Source organism: Saccopteryx bilineata, chromosome 2 (genome assembly GCF_036850765.1).
Source record: "Saccopteryx bilineata isolate mSacBil1 chromosome 2, mSacBil1_pri_phased_curated, whole genome shotgun sequence".
Lineage (NCBI taxonomy): Eukaryota > Metazoa > Chordata > Mammalia > Chiroptera > Emballonuridae > Saccopteryx > Saccopteryx bilineata.
This window is the reverse complement of record NC_089491.1, coordinates 121,431,912-121,457,656: the sequence shown is the minus strand read 5'-3', so window position 1 is coordinate 121,457,656 and position 25,745 is coordinate 121,431,912. Positions and strand designations below refer to the sequence as shown.

Here is a 25,745-nt window from a genome sequence, read left to right as displayed (position 1 = left end):
CCTATCCAGACAAAGGCAAGCACACATTTTATAAGTGTTGTGCATCTTAAATTTTTCAGGCCTTCCATGAAAAAAATCAGTAACTGCTTATCTCTTAGGACAAAGAACCTAGTGTTCCTGAAATCACCGTAACACTTCACACTTATCTCTATGTGAAAATAGGTGACCACTCTTGAATTCTAGTGAGAATGACACCTTTGAAGTCGCTCAGCTTCACAGCTCCAATTAAAGCCCTTAGAGAATCTTCTTACATAGTGCCAAGCATATTTAGGAGGTGATGTTCCTAGAATGAATTGGTTTCCAAAATTAAAAAGGAAAACAAGTATGGGCAGTGGGAGAAGGTGAGGTTATAATCTACAGAAAGATAAGGCTAATGCTAACAAAAAACAAGAGACAGTATAACCTACGAAAATGACCGGGAAACTTCAGGAGATGCAGGAAGAAATAAACAATTTTTGTTTGAATGACACTATTTGACCCAGCCCATAGGAAGATGGCTTTTATGCAAATTTCCTAGCAGACTTATTTCCAAGTAAGACAATGGTGTTCTCAGTATTTGGGTCTATGAGCCAGGAAGATCAAGCATCCCCATGTGCCTGATTGAGGGGATTCCCCTAGAAGTGGGACATCCAGTGTTAAAATTAGGAAAGTCCCAGGCAAATCTTGGTGAGTTGGGCTCCCTATGTGAGCCTCCTCCTACAGAGCTGATAAATGCTTTCCCAGGCTCTCCCAATAAGTTGCTTCACTACTCACTAGAACTTCCCTACTCAGGTTGGGCAAAACCTAAATTGCAACAAGAGCAAATGCTTCGTTGATGTTTCTTCAGTTCCCTTCTTTGGCATCTGTTCCTTCTTTTCAGTACTCCTGTTTGTTGAGAGACCCAACATTCTTTTCCTTCCCTAGAGCTGTTCATGGTGACATTTCTCTTAGCTCTTTTCCAAACCACTTCTATTATGTCAAAGTAAAACAGTCCCATGTCACAACTGCTCACAGCCTTCTTTCCTTCCGTGTGAAGACAGGATTCACTGCCCTTCCTAATATGTGGCTAGATAAGAAACACGACATACAAAAATGGCATCTTCAAGAAGAAAACCTTTTAGTCGTGTGACAGAGGTGAGAAAGGAGAGAATATTCAGTATGGCAGGACTTTGACCACCCCCAGGAACAGCACCAGCAGTGCTGCATAAGGGATGGGTAGTCAGGTAAATGGCAAGCTTCACAATGGTTAGAGTCATAAAAAAAGACATGCAGCAGACCACTGTGAGAGTCTCCAGCTTCCTTTCTTTCCAAATATATGTCCATTGTAAATGGATCTCAAAAGCATAATTGCCAAGCAAGTCTGTGTCCATGAATATTTCAATGTCTCTCATGAAATGTGTTCCCATCATTGCCCACACTATTGTATGTATAGTATTCTGCACAAACTAGGTGCTCAATAATTATTGATTGGCCAATGAAGGGTTATTACCTAATGCACTATGATCATTTATACAAGAGGCTTAGAGGCTCATAGGAATCAATGGGATCCCATAGGTGTCTTTTTTTTTTAAGAAACGGATAGTGGCTTGTCTTGGACTTCTTGTTGCAGAGGATGGGGTATGGAAAAAATAATAGTAGCATAAATATGGAGCCACAGGACAGGAAAAATGAGAGAAAAAGGAAAGGAAACATAAATTACAGAGGCAAGTAAATTAAACCCATTAAAAACTGAGAATTTGCTTTGGTACTAAAATACACATTCATTAAAAAAAAAAAAGATTCTCAATGACAAGACTTCTCTGTCCTTGACCACAAAACAAAAACAAAAACAAAAACAAAAACAAAAAAAAAACCAACAAAAAATTAACCATCATGGCTAAACTGCCTTAGGGGATGAATAGTAGAGTCAAACCTAAAGCACCTAAAATTTAAAACAAAAGGCAATTTATATTTCATTTAAGAGAAGCAAACAGATGGGCCAAATAATTTATTATATAAAGAGAAAAACAAATCTGGAGCCCAAAGTCAAATGAGTTTGATATAAAAAGCAAAGCAATGAAAAGAAATAAACATGTACAGAAACTACTTCCACCTTCCTCAGTTACATAATTCTAGAACTTCTCTTTCTCCCCAACTTCTTTTCACACCCTGGGCAGGGGCAAGCTGAAACACTTCCAGAGTTATTACTTCCCCGTATGGCATTAAATTCATAAATCACAAACTCCAGGAAAATATAAGAATCATAATTAAAGGCCAAAGTTCTCCTTGTTATCCAATGTGAACTTTACAACAACAACAAAATATTTGCTTAAGAATATCTGCCTATGAGTTTGAACCATGTTAAATTGCAATTTTTCTAGGTTAAAAATAAATGCATATTAGCAATTTTAAATGATTGAAACTATTACATTATAATTTTGAGTATAAGAACATTAATATTTTAAACATACGCAGCTACATATAAAATTAAGTATATTGTTACTTATGGAATTAACTGAAAGATAGGTTCCTTTGGCCACTAATTGTTCCAACACAAAGTGTGAACTCAAGTTCAGTAGCCCAAGACGTGCAGATAGAGGATGGTTTTCTACCTCTCACTTGTTCTTCTATCTTGTTCATGTATTGTGTTCTGAGTTGTCATATGAAACATCTCTTGTGGCTTCACTTTCTCTTGTTGGGGTGGATCTCATTCTTGACACTTTGTTCATATACTTAATACATTGGTTCCAGTTTCAAAATTGGTGATGGTTGCCATGTTTATTGCTGCTTTCCTGCATTTCACATCTTTCTTCTACTCTTTCTCTGCTGTCCATTTCTTGCATTTTCTCCAGTACTGCCATCAACCTGCAAATTGCCTGAGAGAATGTTCTATTTCTTCTCCTGCACACACTTCCTTCTCCTGCTGTCATCTACACAAAGACGGCACATTGTTCCCTGCACCCTTCCCCCTGAAATTGCAGTTTGGGAGGCAAACTTTTAGCAATGCCATTGGGAAGCAAATGCCTCCCAAAAGGAAACAAAGTCACTATCTCTCATTTCCTAGTTTCTAGAAACAAGATCCAAAAATCTCATTGCCTCAGCATTTTTATCTGAAGTTCAAGTTCAGGCTGGGCTTGGATAAGCAAACTGAACTTCTGACTACTGATGAAAACCTTTGGGTAGTTATAAATCAAGCAGACAGACTATCTACAAGTCTTCACTGTCAATTACATGCTCATCAGTTAGTTTATACGTTATATATCATATCAACTCTAGTTCAAGATTCAGGGTGTTTTTTTTTACATTGAATTTACTGGGGTGTCATTGGTTCTCAAAACCATACAGGTTTCAAGTGTACAATTCAATGAAAACCATCTGTGCACTGCATCGTGTACCCTCCGCCCCAAGCAGTCTCTTTTTCTACTCATTTTGCACCCCCTTTCTCACCTCCACCTACCCCTACCCCCTTTCCCTCTGGCCATCACCACACTGTTGTCTGTGTCTATGTGTTATATATATACGTGTTCTGGTTAATCCTTTTACTTTTTCTCATCCAGCCCCCCAACTTACCTCCCCTCTGACAGCTGTCATTCTTTTCCATGTATTCATGCCTCTTTCTATTTTGTTAGTTTATTTTGATCATTAGATTACACATATAAGTGAGATCACATGGTATTTGTCTTTCTTTGAATGGTTTATTTCACTCAGCATATAACTATTTGGGTCCATTCATGTTGTTGCAAAAGGTGAGACTTTAAAAAAATTTTTTTTTCTTTTCTTTTTTTTAATTTTCTTTTATAGCTGAGCACTTGGCTTTCTTCAGATCTTGGTTATTGTAAATAACAATGTAATGAACATAGGGGTGCACATATCCTTTTGAATTAGTGTTTCTGATTTCTTAGGTTATATTCCCAGAAGTGAAATCACTAGGTCAAAAAGAAGTTCTATTTTTAATATTTTTGAGAACATGCTACACTGTTTTCCACAGTGGCTGAACCAGTCTGCATTCCAATCAACAGTGCATGACGGTTCCCTTTTCTCCACATTCTTGTGAGCACTTGGTTATTGATTTATTGATGATAGCCATTCTGGCAAAAGTGAGGTATATCACATTGTGGTTTTAATTTTTATCTCTCAGATAATTAGTAATGTTGAGCATTTTTACATGTATCTATTGGCCATCCATATGTCCTCTTTAAAGAAGTGTCTATTTAAGTCCTCTGCCCATTTTTAAACTGGGTTGTTTGTCTTTCTGGTGTTGAATTCTATAGGATGCTAATGTATTTTGGAAATTAACCCCTTACCAGGTGTATCACTGGCAAATATGTTCTTCTATTCAGTGGGTTTCTTTTTCATTTTCTTGATGATTTCTTTTGCTGTGCAAAAGCTTTTTACTTTAATGTAGTCTCATTTGTTGTTGTTGTTTTTTTTCCTTTCCCAAGGAGACCCATTGGCAAAAATATTGTTACAAAAGATGTCTCAGGTTTTATTGCCTATGTTTTCTTCTAAGATTTTTATGATTTCCCAACTTACATTTAAGTCTTTAATCCATTTTGAGTTTATTCTTGTGTATGGTATAGGAAAGTGATCTGATTTTATTCTTTTGCATGTAGCTGTGCAGTTTCCCAACATCATTTATTGAAGAGACTATCAACTCCATTGTATGTTCCAGCCTCTTTTATCAAATATTAATTGACCATAAAGGCATAAGTTTATTTCTGAGTTCTCTGTTCTGTTTTGTTGATCTTTATGACATTTTCATATCAGTACCAGGCTGTTTTGATTACAATGGCTTTGTAGTATAGTTTGATATCAGGTAATGAGATTCCTCCAGCTTTGTTCATTTTCTCAAGATTGTTGAGGGTATTTGGGGTCTTTTTGATGACTTATAAATTTTGAAAATATTTGTTCTAGATCTGTGAAATATGCAATTGATATTTAAATAGGAATTGAATTTCACTGAACCTATAAATTACTTTGGGAAGTATGGACATTTTAATGATGTTAATTCTTCTAGTCCATGAACACAGTATATATTTCCACTTATTTATCTCTTCCTCAATTACTTTTTGTCAGTATCTTATCATTTTCCAAGTACAAGTTTTCTGCCTCCTTATTTAAATTTATTCCTAAGTACCTTATTTGTTGTTGTTGAAATAGTAAATGGGACTATTTTCTTAATTTCTCTTCTGATAGTTTATTATTAGTGTACAAAAATGTCATCAATTTCTGAATGTTAATTTTCTATCCTGCTACTTTGCTGAATTTATTTATTATATCTAGTAGTTTTTGATGGAATCTTTAGGGTTTCCTATGTACAATATCATGCCATCTGTGAATAATGACAGTTTTACATTCTCCTTTCCAATCTTGATGCTTTTTATTTCTTCTTCTTGTCTGACTGCTGTGGCTAAGACTTCCAGTACTATGTTGAATAGGAGGGCTGAAAGCCGACATCCCTGTCTTGTTCCCAATGTTAAAGAAAATACTTTTATTTTTTGCCCATTGAGTATGATGTTGGCTGTCATATATGGCCTTTATTATGATAAGGTATGTTCCTTCTATTCCCACTTTGGTGAGAGTTTTTATCAAGAATAGGTGCTGGATTTTATCAAATGCTTTTTATGCATCTATTGATATAATAATATGGTCTTTATCCTTCATTTTGTTTATGTGGTATATCACTTTAATTGTTTTGCAGTTATTGCATCCCTGCAGTAAAACACACTTGAACATGGTGTATAATCTTTCTAATTTATTGCTGGATTCAGTTTGCTGATATTGTGTTGAGGATTTTAGAATCTATGCTCATTAGGGATAATGGCCTACAATTTTTTTTTGTAGTGTTTTTATATGGTGCTGGAATTAGGATAATGTTGACCTCATAAAATGAACTTGGAAGCCTTCCTGAAATAGTTTGAGAGTGATAGGTGTTAGCTCTTTGGATGCTCAGTAAAATTCACCTATAAAGCCATCTGATTCAGGACTTTTATTTGCTGGGAGGTTCTTTGTTTTTATTTTTTAAATTACTGCTTCATTTTCATTAGTTGTAATCAATCTATTCAGGTTTTATGATTCTTTCTTATTCAGTTTTGGAAGATTGTATGTTTTTAGGAATTATCTATTTTGACCAGGTTATCCAATATGTTGGCATATAGTTGTTCCTAGTATTTTCTTACAATCTTTTGCATTTCTTTGGTGTCAGTTGTTACTTCTCCCCATTTTTTTGTTTGATTTTTGTTTTGTTTTGTTTTGTGAGAGAGAGAAAGACAGACAGGCAGACAGGGAAAGACAGACAGAAAGAGAAAGAGATGAGAAGCATCGTCTTATTGTTGTGGCACTTTAGTTGTTCATTGATTGCTTTCTCATATGTGTCTTAACTGGGGGGCTGCAGCCAAGCCAGTGACCCCTTGTTCAAGCCAATGATCTTAAGCTTAGGGCATAAATTTTGGGCTTCAAGCTAGCAACCTTGGGTTCAAGCCAGAGACCCTGTGCTCAAGCTGGTAAGCCCCCACTCAAGCTGGATGAACCTATGCTCAAGCCATTGACCTTACGGTTTTGAATTCGGATGTTCAGCATCCCAGGCCAATTCTCTATCCACTGCGCCACTGCCTGTTCAGGCTCCCCATTCATCTGACTTTATTTATTTAGGTCCTCTCTCTTTTTTTGATTATGAGTCTGGCTAAAGGTTTGTCAATCTTGTTTACCTTTACAAGAAACAAGCTCTTAGTTTCATTGATCTTTTTTATTTCCACTCATCTTTATTATTTCCTTACTTCTACTCACTCTGGGCTTTGTTTTTGTGCTTTTTCTAGTTCCTTAGGCAAAGGATTAGATTGTTGATTTGAGATTTCTCTTGCTTCTTGAAGTAGGCCTGTAATGTCATGAACCTCCCTCTCAGGACTGCTTTTGCTGTGTCCCATAGATTTTGGGTTGCTATTGTGTTTATTTTCATTTGTTTCCAGGTAACTTTTGATATCTTTCTTGATCTTGTTGTTAACCCATTCATTGTTAAATAGCATGGTATTTAGCTTCCTTGTATATAAATGTTTTTTAGTATTTTTATTGTAGTTGATTTTTAGTTTCGTACCATTGTCTCAGAGAAAAAGTTTGATACGATTTCAATCTTTCTAAGTTTATTGAGACTTTTTTTGTTTTCTAACATGTGGTCTATCATTGGGAATGTTTTTTGTACACTTGAGAAGAACATATAGTCTGCTGCCTTGGGATGAAATGTTCTGTAAATATCAATTAAATCCACCTGATCCAGTGTGTAATTTAAGGTAACTTTGTTAATTTTTTGTTTGGCACATTTATCTATTAATGTCAGTGGGGTGTTAAAATCTCTTACTATGACTGTTTTGCTGTCAATCTTTCTCTTCATGTCCACCAAAGTTTTCTTCATATATTCAGGTGCTCCTGTATTGGACGCATATGTGTTTATGAGGATCATATTCTTTTGTAGAGTCAATTATTTTAGTATTATGTAGGGACTGTTTTTGTCTTTTGTTTAAAGTCTATTTTGTCTGATATAAGTATTGTTATCCTAACATTTTTTGTTTGTTTCTTTCCATTTGCATGAAATATTTTTTTTCCATCCCTTCATTTTTAGTCTGTGTGTATCTTTTGTTCTGAGGAACATCTCTTGTAGCCAGCATATATATGAGTCATGTTTTCTTATCCATTCAGCTATCCCAACTGTTTTGATTAAAGCATTTAATCTATTTACCATATTTTTAGCTCCATAAGATGCACCTGACCATAAGACACACCTAGGGTTTCAAGGAGAAAAATAAGGAAAAAAAAATATTCTGAACCAAATGATGTGTTAAAATATTTAATAAAATACAGTATTTTTTACTCCTTAAGACACACGAGCATTTCCCCCTCCACTTTTGGGGGAGAAAAGTGTGTCTTTTAGAGCAAAAAATATGGTACATTTGAAGTTATTATTGATAAGCATTAATTTATTGCCATTTTATCCTTTATGCTTATATTCCTTTCTCTATATATTTCTTTATTTTCTTTTTCTTAAAGCATACCCTTTTAACAGTTCTTAAAATATTAGTTTGGCAGTAGTGAACTTCTTCTGCAATTTTTTTTTATATATTTTGTCTAAGCAGCTCTTTTTTTTTTTTTTTTTTTAATTTTTTTTAATTTTTTGCATTTTTTTGAAGCTGGAAACAGGGAGAGACAGTCAGACAGACTCCCGCATGCGCCCGACCGGGATCCACCCGGCACGCCCACCAGGGGCGACGCTCTGCTCACCAGGGGGCGATGCTCTGCCCGTCCTGGGCGTCGCCATGTTGCGACCCTCCTGGGTGTCGCCATGTTGCGACCAGAGCCACTCTAGTGCCTGGGGCAGAGGCCACAGAGCCATCCCCAGCGCCCGGGCCATCTTTGCTCCAATGGAGCCTTGGCTGCGGGAGGGGAAGAGAGAGACAGAGAGGAAGGCGCGGCGGAGGGGTGGAGAAGCAAATGGGCGCTTCTCCTATGTGCCCTGGCCGGGAATCGAACCCAGGTCCTCCGCACGCTAGGCCGACGCTCTACCGCTGAGCCAACCGGCCACGGCCTAAGCAGCTCTTATTTCACCTTCAGTTTTAAATGGTAGCCTTGCTGGATAGAGTAGTCTCAGTGTAAGTCTTTGCTTTTCATCACTTTAAATATTTTATGCCAATCCTTTCTGGCCTGCATTGTTTCTGTTGAAAAATAAGTTGACAGCCTATTGGAGCTTCTTTGTAGGTAACTAATTACTTTTCTCTGTGGCTTTTAAGAATCTCCTTTTGTCTTTAACCTTTGTTATTTTAGTTATTATGTGTCTTGGTGTGGGTATCTTTGAGGTTCATCTTGATTGGGACTATCTGTGCTTCCTGAACTTGAGTGACTATTTCCTTCAACAGCTTAGGGAAATTTTTAGCTGATGTTTCTTCAAATACATTCTCTACCTTTTACCTTTCTTCTCCCTCTGGTACTCCTATGATGTGACTGTTGTTGCACTTGATGTTGTCCCAGAGGTCCCTTAGACTTCCTCATTTTTTAAAATTATCTTTTCTTTTTGATGCTCTGCTTTGGTGCTTACTGTTATCTCATCTTCTTTTTTTTTTTTTTTTTTTTTTTACAGAGACAGAGTCAGAGAGAGGGATAGATAGGGACAAACAGACAGGAACAGAGAGAGATGAGAAGTATCAATTATTATTAGTTTTGTGTTGTAACACCTTAGTTGTTCACTGATTGCTTTCTTATATGTGCCTTGACTGTGGAGCCATAGCAGACTGAGTAACCCCTTGCTTGAACCAGCGATCTTGGGTCCAAGCTGGTGAACTTTGCTCAAACCAGATGAGCCTGTGCTCAAGCTGGAGACCTCGGGATCTCGAACCTGGGTCCTCCGCATCCCAGTCCGACATTCTATCCACTGCACCACCGCCTGGTCAGGACTTATCTCATCTTCTATACCACTGATTTAATCCCCTGCTTCATCTAACCTGCTGTTGATTTTTTCTGGTGTATTCTTTATTTCAGATATTGTATTCTATATTTCTGACTAGTTCTATTTTATTGTTTTTATGTCCTTTTTGACTTACTATCTTTTTAAGTTCTCACTGAGATCATTCACTATCCTCCTAAAGTTCTTGAGCATCCTTATAATCAATGTTTTATACTCTGCATCTAGTATTTTTGTTGCTTTTGTTTCATTTAATTCTTTAATCTGAGGATTTCTCTTGTTATTTGATTTGGAGTGTATTTCTTTTCTTTCCATTTTGTCTCTGTACATTAGGTAGATCTTCTATGACTCTCAAACATGTTATGATGGCTTTATAATGTAGGTGTATTTTTGGATTCAGTGGCCCAATCTTCTTAGATCACCTGAGTTCCAAACTCCAAGAATGTTTCTTGTGGGCTATGTGCACCCTCTTATTGTAGTTGAGTCTTGAATGCTATTGACCATTTCATGGGTGGAGTTAACCCCTCAGGCTGGCTGACTAGAGGATAAACCTTTATCACCATGTATGAGTTGCTGTGCAGGGTCTGTCCCCCATGGTGAAGTTGTTCCCAAGAGAATCTGGTGCCTGCTAAAATCCTTTGTAGGTGTGCTCCTTGTATTGCTACTTGGGTTAAGGTCTGGTATGGTATGAAAACCACTACTGGTTGTTTTGGTTCTGGGTTCACTTGGGCCAGGTGCAGGTACCAGTCATTGTCAGACATTGTGCATAACACATGGTAGCTCTCTGGAGCTAACATGTTATTCGCTGTTTGTGGCTGCACCTACCTGGCCTGGGTGTGCATGCCAAGTGCCAATCTGTGTACAAGGGTCAGCTCCCTCCAGCTTAGATCTGGGAGTAGATCTGTAAAAACTTTGACACTTACTAGGTTCACCTCCACTTGTCAGCTACACTGCCTCCCTTGAGGTTGCCTCCCCCTGAGCCTTCTGAGAAAAGATTGTAGAGGGACAAGATTGGCTGCAACACATAGACCCTTTCAAAGGTTGTGAGCTTAGTAGTATGGGGCAACCAAGGTCAGGAGGATGGGGCTATTGGGTCCCCTACTTGGGGGTCACATGCTCAGGCACTTCACGAGGGGAAAGTGGTCCCTCTTCTAGAGCTAAACTACTCAGTATCTGCCATGTTCTCCATTTCTATCTTGCCCAGGAGGGGCCTGCCACAGGTTTAGATTGGATGCAGCCAACCATCCTCTCTAGGGGAGGAAGCTCAGCTGCAGAGCCTCTGAGCTCAGGAGGTCAGAGGAAAAGAGTCTCCCATTAGAGGTGATCCTGGCAAAGCCTACAGAATGGGATCAAGCATTTCATTTAGGTCCCAGGCAATAATCTCCAAGGGACAAACTCTGAATACCACAGCTCCCCACAGCTCTCCCTCCCCTTCTCCATGGAACCAGGCTCAACAAAGCTGGCAATCCGGGACCTGGAAGGGCAGCTCTCCCATTGGGGATGGCACCTCCAAGGTGAAGGAGGGAGCAGGCCCTTCTCCTTTTTCCCAGGATAGTATGGCAGAGGAGGTAAGAGTGCCTCCCCAGCCCCTGCAAGGGGCAGTCACACAACCCAGCACCTGCCCATGTGATTACCCAACAAAAACCTCCCCAGCAACAATCTGATCTCCTTGCACAGCCAAACTCTGTAGAACAGGCATGCCCAGTGATTCAATAGATGGGGGTGGGGAGTGCTGGCTGTGCACTCCAGCTGGGGAAGGCCAGAGCCTCTTCCTAGGCCACACAGTTCAAGTCACTCTCTGAGTCTCTGCCAAAAGCCTACCTTCCTCCCCCTCCTAAGGGCCCCAAAGGTCACTGGATCACATTTATAAATAATATCAGTGGTAAAATACTCCTCTCTTAAAAAAAAAAAGTATTTTCTTGGTCTGTGTTCTAAGTCAATGGTCCCCAACCTTTTTTGGGCCATGGACCAGTTTAATGTCAGAAAATATTTTCATGGACCGGCCTTTAGGGTGGGACAGATAAATGTATCACGTGACCGAGACAAGTGTCAAGAGTGAGTCTTAGACGGATGTAACAGAGGGAATCTGGTCATTTTAAAAAAATAAAATATCATTCAGACTTAAATATAAATAAAATGGAAATAATGTAAGTTATTTATTCTTTCTCTGTGGACAGTTACCAAATGGCCCACAGACCGGTACTGGTCCACAGCTGGGGGTTTGGGGACCACTGTTCTAAGTAACTGTTGTGGTTACCACTGAGTTGTATAATACATGGGTAGGTTTCAAATTAACACAATTTTATTACTTATCCTTTAAGAAACATTAAATCTAACATGAAAATTATTTTTATGATTATCCAGTTCACAAGGACCCATGTCACATGGACCCAGGTAAATGCTTAGGACAAGTTCATGACCTTAGTCTGCATGGTACTGAGGTACTATGTATTCCTGCTTTTGAATCACAGGTTTAAATCAATGAGAATAATACAACAATTGTAAAGACAAAGAAACAGACCTGAAGTTGCTTCAACTCTATCACTGAATGGTTTGGCTTGAAATTTTCATTTGCATTCAAAATTTCAAACAGTGGAACAGAGTGTGGATTACAAGTTATAATCATTTTGATTTTTAATCACAAATTTTCAAGTCATAAACATATTTTCCTAAGCTTAAATATATATAGTGTCATTAAAAGAATGTTTTCTTCCTTTTAAAAATTGATGTTTTCTTCAAAACTAAAGAAAAATAAACAAAACAAGGACAATTATTACTGATTATGGTAGGATTGATACCTAAAATAAATTTGTGGAAAGGAGGAAGAAGGTGTTGAAATACTCCAGTCTAGGTGTCAAACACACCGTTCACCACCGCTTCCGGGGAACGCTTAGGCTGGAGCTGGGAGCTCGCTTTCATTTTCACCCTTCTAGGAGGCCCTGTGACAGGTGGCAGGGCTCAAGCCACAAGAGATCTGGGAGAGGTTCCACTCTAAGCGCTGAGGCCCAGGCTCCATTGACACCTAAAGGCTTTTTATTAGCACAGCCTTCAGAAGCCACAATGGAAAACCTTTGAGGTCAATCTCTGATTTTCAAAAAAATATTATTTATAGCTTTGGAAATAATGCACCCCCAGATTTTAAATGTTGCTGAGGAAAATGAGGCTGACAGTACCCACCTAGAGATCTGAAAAGCAGAAGGGCAGCAAAGGTTCTGAAGTCTGACTGCCAGATATGTCTGGCTCGTCCTCTGCTGCCTGGCTGTGCAGAAGTCCAAGCATTTGGCCTCTCTGTCTGTCCCTTATCCCCAAGTCGTTCTTACCTGACGGGGTTTCTGGAAAGATGCAACGAGACAAGACAAATAATGAACTGTGCCTGGCTCCTGACAGCACCATGACATAGCCAGCTGTTCACTCAGAAAAAGAAAGAAGCCATCCAGAGTGCTCTCTTATTCTAAAGATAATTGAAGGCAGAGGTAGGTGTGAAGAACCCAGGAGGACTGACACAGGAAGGAGTTGCCCACAGGTCCTGATCTGCCTGAAACAGGTAGGCTAGCTAGCTCACCGTGAATATGAATACTCTCCCTTTATGCTCAGAAGTGTCCCAGTTTGGATAACCTTAGAACTTTCTTTCATTTCATCAAAGAGGAAAATAAACTCAGACAGGATGAGGTGCTTTACTGGTGATCACATGTAGTAAGTTAAGTAGCAGAAACTAGTCTTGTCCTGAAATCTTTTTCACTGATCTTAGAGCTGCTCAGGATGGGAAGAATCTCGCAATCATCCTAATTTTTCTTATCTTGCTCCAGCCAGGACTAGATTGTGTGTGCCTCTGTAGATTTTACCTTCAGCTACTGTTGAGTCCTAAGTATCTGGAACCTCAGAGTACCATGTGAAAACAAGAGACCAGAGGGCAAGCAGCCCTCCCCTAGAATGAGGATCAGTTAGCCTTTTTGTTTCTGAGTATAACTGTCTCAGAATATGCAACCAGTGCATTCCAAGCCATTGGTTACCTAGATCTTTTGGTTTGCATTCTGCTTTGACTAGTTAGTTTCTTGCTTGCCAGTCCTAGGGGCTTCCATTGATGTCTAATCAGTAGTCTTTTAGCGTGAGTGACATGAACCCAGGTAAAATCACAAGGAATTATGAGCTCAGTGAACTAAGTCCATGAGGAAAACTGGCTTTGGAACTGGGTGGATCCAAGAACCATGCAGTGTTACAGACCTTGGTTTCTCCTTCCTAACTTTTTAAACATCCTATTGGATTTCTTTTCAGACAGGTTCTCCCCAGGAAGGTGGCAAAACAGGTGTTGTCAGCCTTAGACTCAAATAATAACATGTCAGCATTTGTAGAAAGGAGAACTTCTCTCTTCCCATGGTCCAGCCACTGTGTTCATTGGACAGACTCGGTTCAGTGCTACAGGTGCCTATCCTGAGGCAGGGGACCAACTGCATGGAATGGACAAATTCTGCTTATTTGGTTACCTCAGGGAAAGATCAGTTCTACTCAGTCTGAGACAAAGGGATGTTCCCCAAGGAAAAAAATCAAAATACCATCAACAGAAAAAAAAATGGATAGAAAACAGACAAAAGTAATAGGTTTCCTTGCACAGATCTAGTCAGATATACGGCGTCCCTAACTTCTGCTGTGACTCCGTGGGAGCTGTTGGTCTATTGGGGCTGAAAGTCCTTAACCTTCAAGCTCATTTAAACCCCTGCATGCACATCTGGTCCCAGCTCTGCACTCCTCTACCATGCCAGCAGCCACCCAACAGGAGCATTCTGGAAAAGCCCTCAGAGTTTTCCAACCATTTTACCTAAAAAGGAGGTTGCAGATGCTCTGTGTAATCTATAGCACAATACAGTGCTGCTTTTTAGTTCCCCCGTCTGGTTATTGGAAGAATCTGGAATCAAAGTCATAAATTCTGAGGAAAGAACAGTTGATTCCATGAGTTAAGGAAAGGAGGGCCGGGTGGAAGAAAAGTTTGGGACTCCACTTTTTTTATAAGTGACTAGTTTTTGAGGTATATATAAACAATAGAGAATATTTTTGTCATTGATTCTGACGTTAAAGTAAGCTTATTTGTAGTGAACAGCAAGGCATTTGTCAAAGCTTCCTACTCATGGAAACCATGAAAGAAAACTCCTGTCTCCTCTCAGAGAATAGATTACTAACAAGTGCCTGGAGAAGTAAAAATGTCAAAACTGTTGCATTAAAGCATATTGGATTTTAAGTGTTTGAAAACTAAAAAAAAAAAAAAAGATTTCAACAACATTTTGTTAAATTGTGTTTTGTTTTTCAGATGTGGAAAATAAAACAGCTATATGTTTCTTTTTTTAAAAGGCTAGCCCTTGACACAGCGAACATTAACTTGTACTCTGAACAGTTTTAAAAGAATAATATTTGAGGAGAGGGGCTGGTAATAACAGAGAATTAAAAACAAGATTCCTGCATTCAAGTTTCAAAAATGTGTAAAAGGCTTCTCTTTTGCCTCATGTTCAGTGTCCCCTCACCCTTTTATATTGATTCTGTGACTCCCCTCAGAGAAGGCCCTTAGAGGTCACTTTGTCTGAGAAGGTATCACTGCTTCCCTGGTCTTGACTCAACTTTCTTTTTCTCTTCATTGAATTGATCACTTCATGTTGTTATCGTACATAGTTATTTCTTAATTTGTTCAATTGTCTGTTTTCCTCTGCACTAGGATCTCTAAGAGCCCACTGTATGATCTGTTTACCACTGTATGTTAGGGGCCTCCGAGCTGGCACAGAGCAGGTGTCAGCAGCCATCTGTTCAAAGTACTAATTGTAGAATGGACATCTGGAAACAGTAGTGATAGCCAGATTTAACAAATAAAAAGGATAACATTTGTAACCACTTTTTTTATTACTTAAAGTTTAAATTTTAAAAATAGAGCCTGGTGGAAATTTCTACCAGTTTCTCAACCTATAAAACTCTGACTTTATGCTGCTGTGTATGACCCTGAACACAAATGATTTGAGATGAAGAAACAGCTGTTGGTGTCGGTTTTCCCCAATGGTTATCTCATTGTTGGCCCATCTTTAGATACTTTAAAAGAAAAACAAAAACAAAAATCCAAACATTCCAACTTTTAAGCACCATGTAACAACCTAATTTCATTGTGAATAATGACAAATTGTATTTTGGAAGAAACCTTTTCAACAGTTTAACAACCGGGTCAGTCATTATCTGTTGCTTTATAATCCCATATAAACTAGTAACTAAATAGAATTTTTTCCATTCACTTTAGCATTTTTTAGCAGATATCATGTAATATAATGCAACATAGTAGAAGGATTAAGAAATCAGACTTTTGGGCTATAATTCTGGATCCACTATGGATAAATGTGCGAGTTTGAGCAAGTTGCTTATCTTCTGAAATCCTAAAAATGAAATCAGAAAAATGGGGAAAATTACAAAAATTATAGTATCAAGAGATTTATAACAATGAGTAAAACCTTTTTAGAGTCTTTCAAATAGGACCTGGCATTGAGTAAGTACTTGCTAATAATTATTAATATTGCTTCTTTAAGTACTTGCCAAATAACTATTAATATTACTTTATTCTAAGGTTCTTTTTTTTAGTTTAAAATTTCAACACTTTTGTGTGTTGATAATTTGAAATAAATTCAATGCAGTTCTTTTTAAAAATGCCATCTCTATACCTAAAATATAAGCCTTGCACTAATTACTTAAAAACCAAGTTTACATGAGATATTGTAGAGTAAAATAAAATAAAGCAATGTGCACCACCAAAATAAAATTCATCTTAAAAGCTCTCTCTCTCTGTGTAATATCCTTTGGTTATCTGTATAAAACAGCTACCATGATTAAGACTAAGTTTTCTAAAGAAAATGAGGTAATAACAAAAGACCTTTTTATGCTTAACTTTTGGCAGGGGCTAAAAAAAGAAACAAAACAGCATGAAATGATGAGACCAAGTGATGAAAATTCATTCACAATGATTACTTTCAAGAGTAATTTCTCTCAGGTAATTCATCAGACTGTTACTACTATGGCTCTCCAGAGTGATAGCTAATGTAAATGAAGCTACTAAAAGCGAATTATCGTGGTAAGAATATACTTAAGCAATAATGCATTAGAAATCTATCCAAAGCACTTGGAGAAGAATTCAAGAGAAGAAATACCCTTTTTATTTATTTTTCTATTGAAGTTAATGGCTACAACACACTTCTCTGACTAGTAACCAGCAGGCATTTAAAAATATCCAGCCAGGAAAAAAGAAAAACAAACTCATTTGAGTGAAATAGCAACCCACCTGCATTGTCAGTATCCGTGTTTGGTCTCAGTACTCATTCTGAGCCTAATTTTTTGTGAAATTTTGGCAAGTGTCTCAAATTATTTTTGTCAACTTTTCTTTATCTTAGAAAATAATAGGCCCTGGCCAGTTGACTCAGAGGTAGAGTATCAGCCAGCATGTGAAAGTACTGGGTTTGATTCCTTGTCAGGGCACACAAGAGAAGCAACCATCTACTTCTCCACCCCTCCCCCTCACCTTCTCCCTCTCTCTCTCTCTTCACCTCCCACAGCCAAGGCTCAAATGGTTCAAGCAAGTTGGCCCCAGACACTGAGGATGGCTCTATGGCATCGACTCAGGCACTGAAATAGCTCAGTTGTTGAGCAACAGAATAGCAGCACCAGATAGGCAGAGCATCACCCCCTAGTGGGATTGCCAGGTGGATCCTAGTTGGGCACATGCCTCCCTGCCTTCCCACCTTCACTAAAAAAAAAAAAAAGAAAGAAAGAAAATTAAAAAATAATGTTTCATGTATAGATGCCAAAGAACCTAAAATTTATTAATTTCAAAAACCTTTCTTGCAGATATGTACAACTCTGAAAGTTTTATTGACAAGATATTGAGTACTATGTAGTGTGAAAAATTTTAAAGGACAACCTCTTTCAAAAGCTTATTCAAATAGTCTGAAATGCCCACAATGAGTAGCTATTGTTTTTGCTTTCTAGATACCTATACATTGGCTATCATAGCTAGATTGGTTTTAAAACAGCTTTGACACCACTCTTCATGGAAATATTCACTGAGTCATATGGTTTACTAGTTTAAACAATGACTTAAAGGGAAGGATTGAAGTGGGGAGAAACAGACAAAGGAGCAGCTGCAACTTGTCTTTAGAATCACACTGAGGGAGACTCATGCAAAAGAAGACAAAGTTTATGGCCCTGGCCAATTGGCTCAGCAGTGGAGTGATGGCCCAGTGCGTGGAAGTCCCAAGTTCAATTTCTGTTCAGGGCACACAGGAGAAATGTGCACCTGTTTCTTAGCCCCTCCCCCTACTCTACTCTCTGTCTTCCAGCAGCCATGGCTCACTTGAGAAAGTTGGCTCCGGGTGCTGAAGATGGCTTGCCTCAGGTGCTAAAATGGCTCAGTTGCCAAGCAACAGAGCAGCAGCTCCAGAATGGGCAGAGCATCATCTGGCAGGGGGCTTGCTGGGTAGATCCCAGTCGGGGCACATGCGGGAGTCTGTCTCTCTGCCCCCAGCCTCTCACTTTAATAATAATAATAATAATAATAATAATAATAATAAAGGAGCCAAACTTTAAGATAGGCTTTACATGTGTAGAAGAGGTGGGTGATTCTATGTAGGGCAGAGACTTTTGTTTGGAAAGACAGATGGCATACGAGGGGATGCAAGAAGAATTATACTTTCCATAGACCAAATTTGCAGGTAGAAAGACTGGATAAGAGAAAGGACATCATTTTGGCTGAGACTCATTGGCAGAGAATTCTTAAACCAATAAACTAGTAAAGAAATTTGACTAATCTCATTAATGACAGCAAAAGGAGTCATGAGCAATAATCTAGAAATCCTTGGGGTTTTGTTAGAAGGTATTTTGAGAGTACTGCGTTTATTTGAAAGGAGAAGGCACATGACATTCTTTAAATTCTTTCAAACAAAGGATTAAAACAACCTGTAGGTTGACAGAAAAAGAATTTAGCCCTAGTCAAATTTTTATCTAACTCCTTACTTCTTATTCTATGACGAAATGGCATACATGATTTTTTTCTTTCAGATCTAAGGCAAGAAATCTGTTTCAACAGAGCTGTTTTATTTCTACATGTTGTGCAGGGAGTTTGGTTAATTGCTTGAGTTTCTATGGAAGGCAGCCTTCAAGATGGTCCCACATCAGTGAGTTTTTCTATGTTCCCAAATACAGCATCCTCCTCTCCCTCCTTTTTCTTTTTTTTTTTTTTAAATATTTTATTTATTTATTTTTTAGAGAGAGAGGAGTGAGAGAGAGAAAGGGGAGGAGCAGGAAGCATCAACTCCCATATGTGCCTTGACCAGGCAAGCCCAAGGTTTCGAACCGACGACCTCAGTGTTCCAGGTCGACGCTTTATCCACTGCACCACCACAGGTCAGGCCCTCCTTTTTCATTGTTGGTGATGACAGTGCCTCTCCTTTCAGCCCTGTGAAGTCCTTTCCCATTTATTAAAACCTACTTTCAGGGAAATTTCTGACAATGTGTCCAATAAAGGCTGATCGGCTTCCCCCCTCCTAGAAAAGAGGCTAGCGCTAGGTAAGAAAGCTAACCTGGGGGGACAGAGAGGCTTGCAAGCATCAGTGAACCAGAAACTTATGAATTAATGCTGAGTTATCACTGATTGATCACTGAATATGTGTAAGCACTGCCCTTTCATGTGGGCAGGGAGAGTGGTGGCTCCAGTGGGGTCCACACCTCTTACAGAGGTGGTTAACCGATATAATCACATAATTCAAGAGAATCAAGTGTTGTCTTTGTTTGGTTGTAGCCAGATTACAGTTCACAGAAGATCCCAAATAAAAATGTGCTAAACATGATAAGGGATATCAACATCAGGAAAAACAGAACCAGGTCATAAATATAAGCTAGCCCAATATTGGCAGCATAACCTAGTAGTTAAGAGCGCAGACTCTAAACCCAGACTGCTGGGTTCAAATCCTGGCCCTGCTGATCACCAACTGTGTGGACTTGAGGCATTCCTTAAACTCTCTGTGCCTTAGTTTGCTCCTCTGTAAAAGAGGGATGATAATGATACTAGTATTTACCTTGTAGGCTTATTGAGAGCACTACATAAGTTCACATTTATAAAGTGCTTAAGCCGCTGTTCTATAAGAGCCTGTTAATAAATAAAAATCTCAAGAACTGATTCATTCTCATCCATAATGACAGCTCTCAGTTACAATGTTCAAGCATAGGTCCTGGAACACAAGATTGTTGGTCTCTTTTCTTTAGTCCTTTGCCTTCATCAATGCTTGGTATAGAGCATGGGTAGTCAACCTTTTTATACCTACCACCCACTTTTGCATCTCTGTTAGTAGTAAAATTTTCTAACTGCCCACCAGTTCCACAGTAATGGTGATTTATAAAGTAGGGAAGTAACTTTACTTTATAAAATTTATAAAGCAGAGTTACAGCAAGTTAAAGCATATAATAATAATTACTAACTGCCTGATCTGTGGTGGCGCAGTGGATAAAGCGTCGACCTGGAAATGCTGAGGTCGCCGGTTCGAAACCCTGGGCTTGCCTGGTCAAGGCACATATGGGAGATGATGCTTCCAGCTCCTCCCCCCTATCTCTCTCTCTCTCTGTCTCTCTCTCCCTCTCTCTCTCCTCTCTAAAATGAATAAATAAAATAAAAAAATAAATAAATAATTACTAACCAAGTACTTTATGTAGGATTTTTGCTAAGTTTGGCAGAATAAATCTTTATAAAACAACTTACTATAGTTAAATCTATCTTTTTATTTATACTTTGGTTGCTCCACTACTGCCCACCATGAAAGCTGGAATGCCCACTAGTGGGCGGGAAGGACCAGGTTGACTACCACTGGTATAGATCATGATCCAAAAATATTGTTGAATGAATAAATGAATCTCCTGGTAGTTACACAAAAGAGTTCTGAATGAGTTCGAAACTGGAAAAAATGACCTCTGAGGAATTTCACCTTCTTTCCCTCCTTCCCTCCCTCACTTCCTTTTTAACTGAATTTTTAGTAAGAGGAAGGAAAGGAGAGAGAGAAAGAGAGAGAGAGAAACGTCAAGTTGTTGTTCCATCCATTTATGCATTCATTTGCTGTCTTTTATATGTGGTCTGACCAGGAATCAAACCCATAACCTTAGCATATTTGGACAATGCTCTTACCAACTGAGCTACCCATCCAGCACTGTGATTTCTTTATTGAACTAATTCATCAGAATGTTACCATACTAAAAGTATGTCTGGATAATTTGAGACAAAATTATGCCCATGTTTCTTTTTTCTTCCATCCTTCTTTCCTTCCTTCCTTTTTTTTTGTGTGTGTCTATTAAATGAGAGCTTTTTTCTAGTTAAAAGATTACACAGGAACATCAAATATGCTATCAAGGGTCTCTAGTCATCTCCGTATGTGACTAATCATTATCTTCTTTTACAGTTTCATATCTCCAGGCCTTTCAGTCGACTCAGGTTGGCATTTCACTGCCCTTTATGTGTATGACAAGTGAAAACAGAGAAAAAAAAAGAAACAGAAGTGAAGAAAACCAGAATCAGCACAGCAGCTTTGAAGGGGCTGTTCAGCTGGTTCCCACTCAACTGGCCTCCTCAGGCCCCCGGAATCCATCTCTCTGCTCTCTTGACACCTTGTATGTGGTGATGGGTCTACAATTTCTTTCTCACAGCAGAGCCTCTCCCACACTTCTGGTTGTCACACCCTCCTCTGACAGCTATGCAGTCACTGCTTGCAAAGCTCACCTGCTTCACCTGAGAGCTAAAATGGACTCTGATGGCACACCCCTAACACCGAGCACAGAAATCTCCCAACACGATGCCAAAAGATACTAGAGGTCCCCCAAAAGCTCTCTCCTAGAAGTTGGTTTTCAGAATTCCCCCAGGAAATCAAAATGTCACTACTCATCTCTCCAAGGAACTGAAACAGTCAATTCAGCTACTTGGGTCCATTTAAAAAATTCCAGCCCTCCACTGTATCACATCGTTTTGGCTGGAACAATGAAATAACTAACTTGCTGACAGTTGATTGGACTGTTTGTAGACAGGGGGAAAATATGATACTTTTAATCAGGTTAAGTCACACTGTCTTTGGGATTATAAATTTACTCATATTCTCAAAGAAAAATGTTCAATTACAGTGGGAAAAAATATGATTTTCTTTTAGCTCAATAAACGACCAAAAATTCTTTCTTCATAGTTTGACATTTAATCAATCAGAAATTGATTTGGGGGAATTGTTTTCTTTGAAGCCATCTCTGCTTGTAGGATTTTTCTTCAAAACTCTGGATTACAGGGAGAAATTCATGACCTGGACTTTCACCGACCACAATTCTGTGCCTTTATTCCCAACAGAAGATGCTGCCATTCGTTTTCCTTCGGGTTCTCTAGCCGTTGGGAATGTTTGTTAAGATTAAATATGAAGCGTCTTAATACACAATACAATATACAGGTGATGTATTATAGAAGTGTGCACTTGAAAGCTATATAATTTTATTAACCAATGTCACCTCAATCAATTCAATAAAAAATTTACCCCCCCCCCAAAAAAAAGATATAAAAAAGAGTACATAGCACCATGTAATGGAAATCCAAGAGGCCCAGGTGGGACACAGAGTCACACCTTCGTCACTGTGAGCCTGGCAGTGACACCACTGCTCTAAGCCTGGCCTCCTTGGTTTACAGAGGTGAAAACATCTACCTCAGGAAATGTGTTAAAACTACTTCATAGTGATTCCTACTTCTAGGCACTGTACTGAGCATCTGATAAAAGACTGCCGTTTAATGGATTCACTCATGAAGAAACTGAGGCTAAGGGAGGTTAAGTCACTCACTGCAGCTAGTGACCTCAGGCATGCTGGTTGTCTTGTCACCATGCCACGCCACCACATCTCCATGTCAGTCCAGTTCCAAGCATTCTACTAAAATAAAAATACAGGGAGAGGGGATCTTCAGGTTACGACACAGTTCTGTTCCTACCACAGGTACGTAACCCAAATTTTGGTGTAAATCAAAACACACGCTAGCCTAACACAAATGGAACATTTGCACTTTTAATAGTCCAAAGTGGGGTAGGTAAGCGTAAGGATGCCGACTTCTCACTCATACTGCGCATGGCTGCGTATTCTTCCGCCATGCGCAACCAAATGAGTTCACCCACCTCTTCCATAAGTACGACGCTATCAGTGTAAGTCCAAACACTCAGGTCTTAACTTTTTAAAGTTTTTATGGGGGTGAGCATTGTAAACTTGAAACATCGTAGGTTGAGACTGTTGTAACATGAGAACTCCCTGTAAATATACTGTTCACAAAAATTAGGGGATATTTTATGGCTTCATAGTCATTTAAAAATATCCTCTAATTTTTGTGAGCAGTATATTAAACATCTTTTTTTTTGCCTCTAATTATATTCTCCCTTGAATTTGCCACTAATCATGAAAGATTGTCAAACACGTTTAACATATTAATAATATTGTATGTGTCAGTTTCTTAGCCTTTTATCAATTAAGACTGAGGTCATACAATTTTCTCTAAGATTCAGATTGAGATTCTCCCAAGACCTCATATAGATAACAGAGGTGTTTTAGTCCAGATCTGTCTGCATACAATTCCTATATATTCTATTTATGTCATATTATGAATTCAGAAAGAAAGAGATCTTTGGTGATGTACCGTATTTTTCACTCTGTAAGATGCACTCTTTTTTTTCCCTAAAAGTGGAGGAGAAAATGTCCATACATCTTATGGAGTGAAAAATGCAGTGTTTTATTAAATATTTTAACACACCATTTGGTTCAGAATATTTTTTTTTCTTATTTTCCTCCTTAAAAACCTAGGTGTGTCTTATGGACAGATGTGTCTTATGAAGCAAAAAATATGGTAAGTCAGAAGTCAGCAAACTTTCTGTAAAAAACAGATGATATTATCTTAGGCTTTGTGGGCCATATAGTCTTTGTTACACTACTCAACTCTGCTGTGTAGTACAAACAACCATGACACAACATAAAAGAACAAGTGTGGCTGTGTGTATATATAGTTTTAAAAATCTTTATTTACAAAAGCAGATGGCAGGCCAAATTAGTCCATGGGCCATATTTGGCTGAGCTCATAATTGTGGTCTTTAGGGACAAGAGATAGACTGCCATCTATCTAGCAGGAGAAAGATGTTTCCTCAAGGGAAGATAAAGGCTAGAGTTATGAAGATGAAGAGGCTTTTTGGTGCTAATGGAAAGTTGGAAAATTAAAGTAGACAATGCAGTCATAAGTATCGGAGAAGCATAATAGCTATGAATGAACTATGTTCTATCTGCGTCAATCCAGTTGTATGGCCTTAGTCAAGTTACCTGGTCTCTTTCCCCATTCCTCTGTTAAGACATGTAACACATATAGAATAGGGCTTAACCAATATATGGCATTTATTGGTTAAGCCCTATTCTATATGTGAGCAGCCACATTCTGATATATATCTATATTTATCTGTACACACACACAGGGCAGGGCAAAAGTATACAGCTGTATATGAAACTGAGTTTATTTTTGTATTTATTAATTATGGTATTACTTAGTTCCATTACTACTGTAAACCTACTTTTGCCTCACCCTGTATACATAAGTGTTAGCTAAATATTTTCATTCACTGCCATCAAGCTTTATCTAAGAATTGGCATTGTAAGGATGAAGTCTAACATGGCAGTGATCAAATTTAGGAAAGGAGTGGGCAGAAATTAATGCTCTCTCTCTCTCTCTCTTTCTATATATATATAAATGAATTCAGAATATATGAATAAATGTATATAAAAGATGTATATTTATTTATAATGTATATTTATATTTACATATATGTAAAAAGAGAAATTGTTTCTATTACTTTATTACTATTAATATGTATATATATCAAACTACCCTAAATTTAATGGCTTAAAGAAAAACTGTTGTTTATTTTGCAAACAAATCTGCAATTTGGGCAGGGTTATCTGGAAAGACAGGGGGCATCAGCTCAACAGAGGACTGCAGCATTTACTACTTCCAAAGTGGCTGACTCCTCTAGCTGACAAGTTGATGCTGGATGTTGCCTGGGAGGACGCTGTGTTGGGGCTGAGGGTTGGTTCATTTACATTTGAGATTCTCCATTTGGCCTGGGCTTTCTCATGGCAAGGTTGGGGGCTTGGAAGGCTGAGTATTTCAAGAAAGAACCACGATGAAACTGTATTAATTCTTAAGACCAGGGTTTGGAATTGATGTAGCATCATTTTCACCCAAATACAGGGCACATTTTATATAAAAGGAAAAATGATTTAAAAGGAACATTCTGCTTCCTGTTCACATAAAGTTGCAGACCAAAGACCTCTTTGGATTTCATTCTGTTTCTGTCCCTTTTAGTCCTCTCGAGCAAACTAGTAATCCACAAGATCTTGCAATTGTATTTTTTTTGTTTGTTTAAAAATATGGAACTACATATGGTGATAGCTGTTAAGAAGACTTATTGTGGTGATCATGTCCCAATACACACAAATATCAAATAATTATGTTGTATACCAAAAACTGATATAATGATGTCAATTATAATGTCAATTATATCTCAATAACCTCCCCTCCCAACACCTCTGTGGGTGTTCTAGCGTTCTTTTTTTTTTTTTTTTTTTTCTTCGCATTTTTCCGAAGCTGGAAATGGGGAGGCAGTCAGACAGACTCCCGCATGCACCCGACCGGGATCCACCCAGCATGCCCACCAGGGGCCGATGCTCTGCCCCTCAGGGGCGTCCCTCTGTTGCAAACAGAGCCCTTCTAACCCCTGAGGCAGAGGCCACAGAGCCATCCTCAGTGCCTGGGCCATCTTTGCTCCAATGGAGCCTTGCTGTGGGCGGGGAAGAGAGAGACAGAGAGGAAGGAGAGGGGGAGGGGTGGAGAAGCAGATGGGCGCTTCTTCTTTGTGCCCTGGCTGGGAATTGAACCTAGGACTCCTGCACAGCAGGCCAATGCTCTACCACTGAGCCAACCGGCCAGGGCTGTTCTAGCATTCTTATTGAAGTATATTCCATTAGACAAAAGTCCACCTGCAAATCTCTTTGATATAACCCTTTCTCTACCTTGGGATTCTTCTAAAGCTGCTATGGCCTCTTAATTTAAGATTATTAGAAGTCCCATTGTTTATTTGAGAGAGTCTACCCGATGCCCTTAGATTCTCAGAGGAATCTTCTTTCAAGGGGTGTGGAAGACATTGACCTAAATCTTTCTAAGGTATTAACAAAGGATCTTTGACTTTGGTTTTGATCTTTGGCCTGACACCCTGTCTTAATTGGAGAATCCTCCACTGTACAAAGAGAA

At 38.7% G+C, this 25,745-nt stretch overlaps 1 non-coding gene across 1 annotated transcript; it reads right to left on the bottom strand.

The window, feature by feature from the left end:
• Window positions 1-25,351: 25,351 nt before the first annotated feature.
• TRNAS-GCU (transfer RNA serine (anticodon GCU)) lies at window positions 25,352-25,427 on the bottom strand. Its single transcript has one exon. It is a non-coding gene; the product is annotated as a tRNA-Ser (tRNA).
• Between the last annotated feature and the right edge of the window lie 318 nt (window positions 25,428-25,745).